This window comes from Cnephaeus nilssonii (genome assembly GCF_951640355.1).
Source record: "Cnephaeus nilssonii genome assembly, chromosome: 5".
In the NCBI taxonomy this organism is placed as follows: domain Eukaryota; kingdom Metazoa; phylum Chordata; class Mammalia; order Chiroptera; family Vespertilionidae; genus Cnephaeus; species Cnephaeus nilssonii.
In genome coordinates this window covers 59,216,513-59,229,785 of record NC_137076.1, presented here as the reverse complement: position 1 = coordinate 59,229,785, position 13,273 = coordinate 59,216,513, and the positions used below count along the sequence as shown (strand labels likewise).

The 13,273-nt window shown below is 41.1% G+C and overlaps 1 protein-coding gene across 1 annotated transcript in view; it reads left to right on the top strand.

Moving 5' to 3' along the window:
- IL15 (interleukin 15) overlaps window positions 1-13,273 on the top strand; it is a 63,782-nt gene that overhangs the window by 1,913 nt on the left and 48,596 nt on the right. The window contains exon 2 of the mRNA XM_079770367.1: window positions 592-697. The gene's annotated coding sequence lies outside the window, so the exon portion shown is untranslated. The remainder of the gene's footprint in view (window positions 1-591; window positions 698-13,273) is intronic.

The following is a 13,273-nucleotide window of genomic DNA, read 5'->3' as shown; positions in this document are numbered from 1 at the left end:
GTAATAATACTAATCCTAGCTAATTTTTTGAGATCTTATTATGTATCAGATGTTGTTCCAAGAATGGATGTATTTTTTAAATTGTCATAATAAACTTATGTGGTGATAAGGAATTGTATTTTATAGCTCAGGAAATGGAAGCATAGCGTAATTTAGTAACTTCCCCAAAGTTACAGCTAAATGGTGGTAGAGCTGGGATTTGAATCCAGACAGATTTGGTCACTGATATTTATGAAGGATGATATTATTTCCATAGAAATACTTCCCACAATTTAACAGTGACAGTCAACCCCTATTTCATTTTGATGCAGTGTTATAATGATAGAATGTTGAGTTTAAAGCAATGCTTACATGGTTCTTACATGATTGACATCATTAATTACATATTGCCTTTATGACCAAATAATATTCACAGGAGTGTTTATATGTGTTTGGTTATTTGGAGACATTTCATTTATGGCTCCTGAATGAAAACATTGGTCTAATTTGTACCAGTTTTTGCTGACAGAGCTTGACAAGTAGTGGGCAAATGTGGATTGATCTATATGTTTCTATCTGTTGATCTACCTATCTATTCATCCATCCAAACAGAAACCTGGAATTCATGGGGAGATCAGGACAGAAGACTTGCCCATTCTATCACAACTGAGGCGATAGAGTCAGCTGTTTGAGAAGTCTGCTTTCAGAAGGATTTAAGGTATGACGGTTGGCAAAAAGCCAGCTTTTTTTCTTCAGCTCAGTACTAGCTCTTGGATTAATTTACCTAGTAATTGCAAATTACTGCATGAGACTATTGAGACTGAACATTGCCTAAGTGCTTGCTGCTACCCTATTTGATGGATTGGATGGGAAAATCCCATAGGAGAGTTGAGAGAACATCTGGGATTGTAGCTAGTACTGGAATGTGTTATAACTATTGTATTTATTACTTGGCTCTATGTCGAGGAATGGTTTCCCTTAAAAAAAAAAAGTTGCTTAGTGCTGGAATCAGAAGTAGAAAATAAGAGGCTCTTTGATCTCACTTGTACATATTTTATATCAGGAGGCAGGTATTTGTATGCATATATTTTCCAGTGTTTTTATCCCACTTTGAGTCTATTGGTGTCTTGCCAGTCATTTTCAGAAGAGCAGAGGACTGTATATAGACCACATAAAAATGGACCAAGAACTTTGAGTCCCTATTAGCTGATCATGTTTAAATAATACACAATTGTTTCTTCCACCAATGCTGACAGGATGCAGGAAGATCAGGAGAATGACAGAAAGTGTTGACTCAGATAAAGGAATTGAAACTGAAAATGATCCTAGAAGAAGAATATATGATGCTTGCAAGGTGGGGGGAGGGAGGGAAGCTCTACTTATCACAGGGACATGGAGAGAGACCAGTGACACATTCAAGGATCTCTTGTGTCATTTCTCCCCTTGCACACTGTTAGCACAGACTTCTGAAAATTTCAAATAATTATTCTTTAACTGAACATGTTACAGTTAGAAATCTTACAATATAGCTTTCCAATTTCTTTGACTTCCTTCGTCCTCTGCAGCAACAAAAATAAGTATTGAAATGTAATCATTTAAGACATAATTTGTTGATAACTATTGTTTATGTTACTTTAAATATTATTAGTATGCAATTAACCAATATTACTCATCAACTTTTGATAAGAAATTATTAGGCATAAAACTAAACTGTATTGGAAGTGGATATGTGTACAGATGTAGATGTGGGTGGTGTTGCGATCAAGGCTTTCATTGGAGAGAGTTTCCCTAACATCCCTTTTTCAGATTGCCCCTTCCTTTGGCAAGAGGCAGGGTGAGATTCTGGATGGGGAGAGAGATGCCTTTCTTTCATAAAATGGGAGGAGGCTGATTATGAAAGGGGAAGAGGGAAAGGAGAACTTGCTAGAAATCTGCTTGCCTCAGGCACATTTCCGGCATATCACTCATAAAAATAGTGAGTCTGGAAATAGGTTTCTTTAGAACTCTCTATGCCCATACAGACCTTGAAAAGCTGTCAGCTTCCCAGGAATGCCTGCCCTTCACTTTGAAGGTCTCTAATCTAGTTTATACTTATTGCCCACCCCCCACCTGCTTAGAGGGGCGGAGGTTGGACTAGGTTCCAGCGGGGCTTGCTTGGGGGCTTGGGAGCTTGGATGGCTTTTGCAATCTAATCTCTTCCATCCTCAGCTCTGGTCACACTTTCTCTGGGCTCTATACACATCTGCTATGTGTCAGCTTTCCTGTGTTCCATTCAAAATGCCCATCCTCTGTAGCTTTGCCGCCCCTTCTACTGCCCAGGCTGAATGATTTTCTCCCTTATATGAATGTATTTGGTGCTGTCTGCATTCCCCTATAATAGCTTTTGTCTCTGTAAATTCATCTTATTATGTGTTTGTCTCTGCAGTTGTGTTTTAAATAAAGATAGGACAATGTGGCCTGTATGCCCAGCCAAGGGCAGGTCACATAGTTGACTTTTATTGACTTCAGAGAGAGTAAGTCAGGTCACCCAACAGCTTGCCAGCTAAGCAGAGGAATAGAAAACATATAGAAAACATAAAGTAATATAGCAATGTTACAATATTATAATAAAAGCAGTATTTTAGGGAATTTGGTCTGGGGTAGGATTTATTGAGGAAAAAACACATTAGAGGTAAGGGAACGAGCCATAAATTCATGGCAGTCTTTCAGGTGTGTAATCTCCTTCCTATCACCTGCTCAAGGTCATAGCTCTAATAATTCACCCTTTCTCTCCACCATCACTACTTTTCACTCTCTGATGGGTCTTTCCCATCACTATATAGCCATGCTATATATTTTTTCCCATTAAAAAACACACACACAAAACGCTCATGCTTCTCTTCCTAGTTTTTCTGTCCCCATTTTATGGAAAATTTTCAAAGTCAATTCAGTTCTCTGTCGCCAATTTCTCTCTTCTTAGTCTCTCTTGAACCAGCCAGGTTGGGGTCCCCACGGCTCCACTAAAAATGTACTTGTCAGAGGTTCTAAGAACCCCCGTGCTAAATGCAGTGGTCAGTGCTTGTCCATGAGAGATGGCTCTTGTTAGCGGTTGAGAAGGCTGCTTCGTGTTCAGAGAGAGTTAGGAATCTAGAGACCTTTTGTGTTCCCCCTTTTGTTTTGCTGGTGGTCCTTTTTTTTTTTTAGTAGAATTTCTTATAAATCTTGGGGGCTTCCTGTAAATTTTTTCATTCCTTGAGAAAAGGACATAGCCACACAACTCTTAAGACAGGCTCCCCTTGACTTTGACTGCAAGTCAGGATGCTGAAGGAGGAGCCCTGGGGGTTTCAGAGGCGCTTCTGTCTCCCTGACAGAGCCGACGAGGCACTACATTTTAAATCTCTCTGAGGTCTTAATGAGAGATTTGTTTTCAGCCACACACTTGATTTGATCTTTAACCTGAGAGCACATGGTGCTCATAGACCCCCGGATGTGATTTTTGCCCTAAAACTACTTCTTTCTTTAATAGTCTTTTGATGCCTAGACAAGCAAGCATGACAATAGATTTTCTTTTCCAACCTAGCGAGTCCTGATTTCCTCTAAATTCTGCTGAACATTTCAGTTCATCTTTCTCTTCCTGTAATTAATCCTAGGCAGCTAAATTGAAGTCAGTTATCACGTTTAGAAATCTTAAGCATGTCCACAGTTCATGAGTTACATTTCCTTAATTCTGTATTATTGTTGGTGACAGTATTACCAAACATCTTCCTATTATATAACACTAGGGCCCACCTACGCCTGGCTGGCAATCAGGGCCGATGGGCGCCTTCTGGCTGCTGGCTGGGGCCTTCCTTCATTCCGCGCCACACCCTGGTGGTCTGCACATGTCTTAGCGAGTGATCAAACTCCAGCCTCCTGGTCGAACTCCCGAGGGGACAATTTGCATATAAGGCTTTTATATATATAGATGAGTAGCCCTCTCTCTGATAATAATTTCATCAGTGCCCTTCTAGCTGACAGTGTCCTTGTTTCCCTTCAGGTGTTTCTCCACCACCTGGTCTCTTATTAATTTTCGTGCCAGTTCTTAATTGCTATGTAATAAACTACCCCCAAATTTGTTCAAGGTTTCCAACTTAGAAATTTGGACAGGAAAAAAAAAAAGGCAATGACTTGTCTTCACAATGTCTATGGTCTCAGCTGGTATGTCTCCAAGGCTCAAGGACTGTCTGAGATGGCTTAAGACATTGGGTAATATATATGGGGTCTCAGCTATGGCTGTTGTCTGATTCCTTCTTCTCCACTTGGCTTTTCCACCAGGCTAAATTAGGCTTTCTCACAGCATGATGTTCTCACGGTTGTCAGACTCCTTACATAATATCCAGCTTCTATAAAATAGAAAGTGGTATGGAATTCCCAGGCTGTCACATTTGTCTCATTCTATTGGAAAAGCAAGTCAGAAGGTCCTCCCAGATTCAAGGGGTGAGGACATTAACTCTCTCTCTCTCTCTCTCTCTCTCTCTCTCTCTCTCTCTCTTTAACTTCATCTCTTGATGGGTAATGTTGCCATGCTTGTTCATGGAAGGAAGGCATTGATTGATGGCAGCTATCTTCTGGAAATCTGCCACACATTGTGATCCTGTTTAAACAGTAATTCAGTCATGCCATTCCTCTATTCAAAACTCTCTACTGCTTTCTCACTTCACTTCATTAAAAACCAAATTGCATTGCAATGGTCAGTGAAGCGATAACTGATTTCTATCTCCATGATCTCATCCACTACTTCTCCCTTAGCTCATCAATTCAGTCACATTGGCAAGCTTTCTATTCCTCAGCCACACTGCTCTATCCTTATCTAAGGGTCTTTGAACTTGGTGTCCCCCTGCCTGGAATGCTGTTCTCGAAGATTTGACCCACTCCCTTAATCCTTCAGAGCTTGGCTCAAATATCCCTTTTGAGTGAGGGTTTCCCTGACAGGTGTACTTCAAACTGTACTGCCGCCAGCACTCTGGGCTTAAACTCTGCTCCATACACCTATTACTATTTGACATACTACCAGGTTTTTACAGTATCACAGCCAAAACTCTAAGAGTCAGAAATGTTTAGAATTCAGAGTCTTTTCCAGATTTTGGAAAGGTAATTGTTATAGACTGAATTGTGTCATGCCCTTCCCTCCTCCCTCCAATTCATATCTTGAAGCCCTAACCCCAATGGGACTGTATTTGAATAAAGGGCTTTCAGGAGATAATTAAGGGTAAATTAGGTTATTATAAGGGTAGGCTCTTAATCTGATAATGATGGTGTCTTTATAAGATTCAGAAGAGATACCAAGAGTGGACATGCAGTGAAAGACCATGTATAGACATACTGAGAAAGTGGCTCTCTGAAAGGCAAGAAGAAAGAACTCACCAGAAACCAGCCCTTCCAGCACTTTGATCTTGGAGTTCCAGCCTCCAGAATTGTGAAAAAAAATTATTTTCTATAGTGTAAACCATCCAGTCTGTGGTATTCTGTGACGGAAGCCCTAGCAGAGCAGCCTGAGAGTGATACAGATGCCTTTAATATATACCATGCAGCAATCAAGCTGATTCAGGTACCTCCCCAAAAGTGAAGTAAGTTGCAGATTATAGTCTTATGTCAGTTCAGTTTATGTTTGGTTAACCTATGAGTTAAGTAAAAACTCAGTTTTTAGAGCCTTTTTGATTTAAGTTTTCAGATAAGGGATTTAAATACGTTGTATTTGATTCTTTAATACATGCCTTTCTCTATTTGAATGTGAGCTACAGGAAAGCATGTACTTTTGTTATTTTGTTCATTGCAATAACTATCGTTTGTCATAGCACATGGTAGGCACTAATAAATATTTACGGAATGGGTGTTAAAGAGGGGGGTATGTTAAAAGTAAAGGGGAATAGAAAGAAGAGTTCTTTCAAAGAAGATCAAATTTATTTCTGCATTGAGTCGATCTGTTTCCTTTCACAACTGGCTCTTCTAATTACTTGACAGGCCTTGATTCAGTGGGAGAAGCAAAGTGCCAAGAGAGTCCGGTGACCTCATCAAGATTTTAATCTTGGGAGACAGGAAAAATAAACATTGGAGAAACAGATATTGTTTATAGCTGGGAAAGGGATGAACTTGATTTTGCAAATATTAAGACTGAGATAAAAGTGGAATATGCAGTTGCATACATCCTGTAATTTATTAGAGATACTGGACTGAAGATTGGGTGAGTTATTTGTACAGATATTTTGTTTTTTGACTTAATAGTAAAGAATGATCGACTGAAGCAACTGTCAGAGTATTTCCTCAGGAGGCCAATGCATGTATAAAAGGTTGTGGGAAGAAGACCAGAGGGACCTTTACATCACTGTGCTGGGCTCTGACAGAAAAAATGTTCAGAAAATGTCTTCAAGGAGGTGTTGGCCAGTTGTTAGGTCTTCAGAGAGAATGTCAGACTTCACACCTTCCCGCCTTTGCTTCCCTGTCATACTTACTCTGTCTGATGCTCTCACAATGGATTTCATATCCTCATATAGCTAGTTTTATGTACTCATCTTTTCTCTTTTAATTACAATATAATTGACATAAAACATTATATTAGTTTCAGGTGTATAACCTACTGATTCAATATTTGTATAAATGGCAAAATGATCATCACAATAAGTTTAATTAACATTGATCACCACACATAGCTACTACATTTTTTTTCCTTGTAATGAGAACTTTTAGAGACTTACTCTCTTAGCAACTTTCCAATATACAGCACAGTATTGTTAACTATAGTCACTATATTGTACATTACACCCCCATGCCTTCTTTATTTATCTGGAAGTTTTGTACCTTTTAACAACCTTCAATCATTTTACCCACTCCCAACCCTGCCTCCAGCAACCACCAATATCTTCTCTATATCTATTAGCTCATTATTTTAAAAACATATCCACTTTAAAGAATCACTTCCTTATGAAGTTCTCCTGGCAAACCCCCAACTTTGCCACCTCTCTGGCCCCCTGAAAAATATTGACCACATCTCTCCTTTATGTTCTCTCCACTGATACTTTTCTAATACTATGTGCAGTATTTTACAATATTGACTTGTGTTCACATTGCCTCTCTGTGGTAATTGGTAAAGATGGTCCTAAGGATGGCCAGAATGTGATGGTGGAGTTGGATGGTGGAGTTAATTATGTTCTCTTTGTTGTCAGTAATTATCACATATTGCTGAGGGGTCAAGTAATATAAGGTTCTGAGAAAAGGAGCTTGACTAGATTTAATTGGAAATAAACCATCAGTGATCCCATAACTTTTGGGAAACCATTCCCAGCATATTCAAAAAAAGGCAAATACAATTTATTGAGGGTTGAGGGCCTAATTGGGGCCAAGCTACAGATAGAATCCTTATATTCATTATTTGGATGATGCTTATGAGCTCTTTAGATTAGTATGACCTTCATAGAACTAAAAAAAATAAAAAAGGACTGTTTAACATTTTATGCCAGTTTGTTCACTGAAGGGATACTTTTACAAATTGCAAAATAAGTTCTTTAATAAATGCAAGGGAAAAAAAACAAGGCACACCCTATTGTCTAACTTGCTTCAAATTAAAAACTTTTCATTTTCCTAATTCCAGTTACCAAATGTTTTGAAAAAAAAAATTTCAATAGACAAAAACAATGAGAGAATTTTATAAAAATAGTAGTAGCCTATATAATAAAAGCCTAATATGCTAAGTGTCTGGTCATCTGGTCATCCATTCAACCAATCAAAGCACAATATGCTAATGATATGCTAAGGCCACTCAACCGCTCGCTGTGACATGCACTGACCACCAGGGGGCAGACAGTCGACCAGTCACTATGATGTGCACTGACCACTAGGGGACAGATGCTCTGATCGGTAGTTTAGCTTGTTGATCAGAACTGAGTGAGATGGGCCAGACATGCCCCAGAGCCCTCCAGCAGTCTCTCCCTGGCTGGCCAACCTCCTGCGTCCCTCCCCAGCCCAGATCGTGCACTGGTGGGGTCCCTTGGCCTGGCCTGCACCCTCTCTCAATCCAGAACCCCTTGGGGGATGTTGGAGAACAGGTTTTGACCTGATCCCACAGGCCAGGCCAAGGGACCCCACTGGTGCATGAATCCATGCAGCAGGCCCTTAGTAGTTGATAATTATTTAGGGCTTCTTCTCTTGAGAATGCAAGAGAACAAATACACAGTCATAACAACATTACTCTGTCACTTTAAAATTTGTAATCAGCCCAGCCTGGACTCTCTCCAATCTGGGACCCCTCAGGGGGTGTCCGACTGCCGGTTTAGGCTCAATCCCAGGGAACAGGTCGAAACTGGCAGTTGGGCATCCCTCTCACAATCTGGGACCACTGGCTCCTAACTGCTCACCTGCCTGCCTGCCTGATCATTCCTAACTGCCCCCTGCTAGCCTGATCACCCCAAACCGCCTCTGCCTGTCAGCCTGATTGCCCCTAACTGCCCACTCTGCTAGCCTGGTCACTCCCAACTTGCCCCCCTCTGCCAGCCTTATCTCCCCTAACTTCCCCCCTGCCAGCCTGGCTGCCCCTTAGTGCCCCCCTTGACCTCTCTTAATTCAAGGCACATTCAAAGTTTATAAAACATTTGCTTTCAGGCGAAAGGTTTGAATCCAGATAGGCTGGCAACAGACCAGATTGAAGAGCCTACACTATTGTATTCTGGATTTAACAACCCCATGACTCTCTACTCCTCCAATACCTCATTCCCCAAGGTTCCTTCCCAGACTTTTGCTCTGGGTACCCTTCTGTCTGGTGGTAGTGATGGGATGAGCAATTGCTTAGATCTAAGGTATAGACATATGCAGATGTGTTGCCAACTGCATAAGTTCTGTGTGCCCCACAGTCCAGGCCCAGACTGCAAGTACCAGTCAAGGTTAAGACATGCAGTGAAACAGGCTTCTCCCAGGTCCTACCTTTCGCGGAAAGTGAGGGTGAGAACAAGATACTGTCATTTAGAACCCTCCTCTCCATCTCCCTCTCCACTTCTGGGTTATGACCAGCTCTGAGCTGCCAAACAATTCCCTTCTCCTCCCATGGGATTTTCACAGATGTGGCATCAGTTCCTGAGCATTCCACAAATGACCTTATTTCTCTGGAACCTACAGGGCAGATTTCCAAAGAAGGAGCCAGTTGCCCTTGCTGGTTTTTCAGCTATATAAATATATGATGCTATATATCAACCCACACTGGGCAAAGATCCCAAAAATCTGAGTGTGAAAGCAAGAGTGCAGTAGCTTAGCCACAGTGAGGAGATTTCCATCTTCTCATTCATCCAAGGTGGAAAGGTGGTAATTGCGCTGTGATGAGTTATGAGGAAGCAGAACTATCTCAGAGCAGTTGTGGATGGCATGTTTACTTTAGTTGTTCTGACCCAGAAAGTAACAGTATGCAAATAAGTGGGATGAAGTAGATTGCATCATAGAAGTATTTTGCCGGTGGTACTAGTGTTGTTGCAGGATAGTTACATCTAAGATAGAAAATTAAAACAAGCCAAAATCTACAGCCCTTCAGTTATTGTCAATACATATGGGGTTATGAAACCTCTTCCTGGCCTATTGTAACCCTAGATTTTGGGGATAAGTTGAACTCTTTTGAAATTGAAGCTAACATGGAGAGGCAGCACAATGGATCACGCAAGCCTTGTGCTCTCTGTTCACTGAATGAGCTACTAGTGAAGAATTGAACTGGGAACCCAAGACACATGGTCAACCCCAATATTACCTCTTTGTGTAAAACTGCAACAATACATTTAGTTTCTCTGCACTTTGGTTCTCTTCTGGAAAATTAGGATGATTAGACTGGATGCATTAACTCAGGTGTCAAATCTGAGGGTTTTGAGGCTTAATACAAGGTAGATGAATTTGATCATATGCTGCTAACCACTCTGTGACTGTCACAGATGAACCTAGGCACTGGAAGGGACTTCAGACATAGAACAATCTGGCCTCCTTATCTATACTAATAAAAGTGTAATATGCAAATTGGTCATGACGCCCTCACAGTAACAACCGAACAGCAGGCTGCATGGGGTGACAAAGCCAGCAGGGGTGTTAGCGAGGGATGACCAAACGACTGACCAGCAGGCTGTGTGGGGCGATCAGGCCAGAAGGGGGGTTAGCGAGGGATGACCAAACAACTAACCAGCAGGCTGCATGGGGCAACCAGGCTAGCAGGGGGGAAGTTAGGGGAGACAAGGCTGGCAGAGGGGGGCAAGTTGGGGGTGACCAGGCTAGCAGAGTGGGCAGTTAGGGGCAATCAGGCTGACAGGCAGAGGCGGTTTGGGGTGATCAGGCTAGCAGGGGGCAGTTAGGAATGATCAGGCAGGCAGGCAGGTGAGCAGTTAGGAGCCAGTGGTCCCAGATTGTGAGAGGGATGCCCAACTGCCAGTTTCGACCTGTTCCCTGGGATTGAGCCTAAACCGGCAGTCGGACACCCCCTGAGGGGTCCCAGATTGGAGAGAGTCCAGGCTGGGCTGAGGGGACCCCCCCACCCCATGCACAAATTTCATGCACTGGGCCTATAGTTTTAAAGATAAAGAAACTGAGGCTAAGAGACATGAAGATACCCTGCTAAGGCCACTTAGCTATCTAAAGACAAAACCAGGAGCAGGCAAGTTTCTGGCTTCCAGTCCATCCCATGGTTTTGTAAATTTGGAAGGTTCCCATTGTCATCAAAGAGCCTTTAGTCTCAATATTGCATGAACTATGGTTTTGGAAATTATAACATGCTAATGATGCATAGACTAGAAAGATGGTAGTCTGCATGGAGTCTAGTAAATGACAGGATGGTGAACACCTCTGTCATGTTTACACAAGTCCAAAGCAGTGATTCTAATAAAAGAGAAAGATGCAAATTGACCGTACCTTTGTGACGCCCACCAGCCAATCAGGAGTGAGTATGCAAACTAACCCAACAAAGATGGTGGGTTAATTTGCATACACAGGCGTCCCACATTGCCCTAGCTGCTCAGGCCTCTGGGAAGCATGGGAAGGCGGAAAGGTGGCTCGGGGACAGAGCAAGGTGGTGATGGCAGCCAGGGGAAGGAAGGCCCATTCTTACATGAATCTTCATGCATCAGGCCTCTAGTGTTCTATAACTGAGTGGAGATAATTTTCTATTTTGTATTCTAACCTAGATGATATATTCTACAAGACTTTCCAGTTTCCTTTGTTCTCACTCCACTGTTTGTCAAGAAATCTTCTTATTAGCAATTTGATAATTTATGTTAATAGTGCACCCTCAGTTATTTTAAGGATGGCCCTGGTTCAAGAAGTGGCCACCCACTTTTAGCCATTATACCACTCCACACCTCCTTCTAAAAAATAATAAAAACCCAAAGAACACCCAGTAGAAAGGGTCAAAATCTTAAAGACTGTAACAAATGTGAAATCTTATAGAATGAATGAGGCACATTGGGTGTTTGAAAATGTCTGTCAGCTCATTTTCTTTGCATAAAAGCCGAGGATCATGAAAAGCAAAGAATAGAAAGAAGAAAAACATGGTAATCTATTTATAGTAGTAGTTTTAAGAACTACTATTTAAATAAGAACATTTAACGAGACCCATGAAAGAGGAGGTAAAGAACTCAAACTGTCTGTCTCCTAATGTAGGGGCAGGCATTCTGATAGCAGTGTCCCAGGTAATTAGACACAGCGCTGGGGGGTGAAGAAAGAACCTGCAATGCCATGAAAGGCAGACAAGTCCTGCTGTCCAGTCCAAGGAAAAGAAGGCTAGCAACCATACAAACCACACTGCAACTTAAGGGTCCAAGCATTCGACCAGTTGCCAAATAAACTACACTAATAGAAAGAGTCTGCCCCTTAGCAGTTGTATAAGCACTGTTGCTTTGCTATATAGACTGGGGAAGTTTAGTTTACTTGTCACAAGCAGCCTGTCAAGCAATGCTTTAGAAACAAGACCTATGGGACTTCTACTGCAAATTTGTGGGCACTGTGTTGATTCAGAGATCCAAAGTTCAAGGTACATTTTATAAAAAAGCCAAGTATTTGGAGTGGGAGACACTAGAGGCCTCGTCGGTAGGAATAATTAAACCCTGGCAGAGTGACAACCAGCTCTAGTGAAACTGTCTGGAGACAGGGGACTGAGGGATTATGTGGTCTAAAGTGCATCTACGTTTAATAAAGGATCAGCTTTGCCTTAGACTTTTTAACTTAATTGCAAGTGTTATTTCTGAGGATTGGGCAATGGTACCTCTTTGCTTCTATAAGGGATGGGTGAGAAGCAATAGAAATGTTAGAATCCAGCGGGAGATGTATGGTGTAATTAAGCTGTTGCTTTCACTGATAGGTTATTATCAGCAGGTAATAAGAAATGTGCATCATTCCAAGTTGTCATATGGCATCGAGTGCTGCAACAGATGAGGTATGTCTTCCGTGGCAGCAGCAAGCAATCATATAGAGATGGGTGCCATTATGGCTGTTATAAATCATAACATACACTTTAATAGTTAAACAATTATCTATAGTGGCATACTGGGAAATTGTTTGGTAATGATTGGCTGATTTTTATGTTGAAGAATAATTTTTATATGAATCTTTTTATATAAATACCCGAACAATTCAAAAGAAGAAAATTCTTTTTAAACATATACTTGGGAGCTTTTTATTGGTTGGCTCATTTATCTTTAACTAGAAATATTTGAAGGACCAGAAAGGTATCAAAATAGCTTTATAAATATAGGGTGTCCAAAAAAAGTATACACATGCTTTGAATAATGATAAAGGCAGTGTTTATTAAAATACATTTCATTTTTAAAAATGAGCTATCAGCTGTTAAGGTGTGTATACATTTTTGGGAGAAACCCTGTATATATAATATTTTATACATATATATATGTAGCATTCCTATTATATGAAGATGTTGCATAGTAGGACCAAAGAGGTAAAAACTGGCCACTAGATTTAGACCTCTAGTTTTCTGTTGTTGGAAGCCACAAGTTAACAAGGGATAAAAGGAAAATCTTTCTTTCTGAAGGGCTAAAACGACAAGGCTTCTCTCCTTTCTTTCTCTTTCCTTTCTCTTGGTATTGTTTCTTTGTCCACTTATCTCTCTTTCCTCACCATGATTTTCATGTTCTTCGAATCTTAGCTCCACATTACCAGCAGTAAAAACCTGACCTTGACCTACCTGGCTGTCTTCTTCCACTTCAATTCTGCTGTACTAGCTGTGCCTTTCCATGACCGTTTGACAGCCTTTTTCTCTGTGAGAATTTTAAAATGACATCAAGGGGTATGTCTTGCCAAATGTTCATTTCAAGAA